The sequence below is a fragment of the Gekko japonicus genome, unplaced genomic scaffold, assembly GCF_001447785.1.
Source record: "Gekko japonicus isolate JY-2015 unplaced genomic scaffold, Gekko_japonicus_V1.1 scaffold2162, whole genome shotgun sequence".
NCBI classification, from domain to species: domain Eukaryota; kingdom Metazoa; phylum Chordata; class Lepidosauria; order Squamata; family Gekkonidae; genus Gekko; species Gekko japonicus.
This window is the reverse complement of record NW_015168720.1, coordinates 246,233-247,191: the sequence shown is the minus strand read 5'-3', so window position 1 is coordinate 247,191 and position 959 is coordinate 246,233.

Genomic DNA, 959 nt, shown 5'->3' with positions numbered 1-959 from the left:
CCCTACGGGGGTTAGGGCGGTATATCAAGCCGAAGGATAAATAAAATAAATAAATAAAAATAAAAAAATAAATATTCAAATATTTATTCCCTGCCTGGTGGAGAAAGGAGTGGGATAAAAATCTAATTAATTAATTAATTAATTAACAATGCAGTCCTAAACAGAGTTATACCTTTCTAATCTGACTGAATTCAGTGAGTTTAGAAAGGTTTTTCGACTAGAACGGCAGTGCAAATCTACTTAGAGTTGTAGGTGTTTTCCTGTTCCACCTGTACGAGCAAGAGACTCATTTTTTGAGAAGAACATTGCTGCATCCAACCCTATACTTTCTGATGTGTTGGTATGGCATATGGTCAATATGGGCACAAATCAGCCACAATTAAGCCATTTCAAGTGTCACTGATTTCAGTGAGTGAGAGTTAAAGCCAGTGATGCTTTCATGTGCTCAAATTTGATTGGATGAGGGTCTTCCATCAGAAACTCTTATTTACTGACACTGCAAATATAGGGGTCAAATTGTTATCTTGGAACAGTACAGGATCAAGTTTCTGTTTGAGATCTCCTCCAATGTTTCTCTTTCCCAGTAATTTAAGGTAAAGGTAAAGGTTCCCTTGCTCGAAAGCCAGTCGAATCCGACTCTAGGGTTGCGGTGCTCATCTCCGTTTCAAAGCCGAAGAGCCAGCGCTGTCCGAAGACGTTTCCGTGGTCATGTGGCCAGCATGACTAAACACCAAGGTGCACGGAACGCTGTTACCTTCCCACCGAAGCGGTACCCATTTATCTACTTGCAATTTCTTACTTTCGAACTGCTAGGTTGGCAGGAGCTGGAACTAGAGACGGGAGCTCACTCCGTCATGCGGCACACTCGGGTCTCGAACTGCTGAACTACCGACCTTCCACAGCCTGCAGTTCAGCATCTTAACCACCTGAGCCACTGCAACTCTGCAATTTACAGTGGC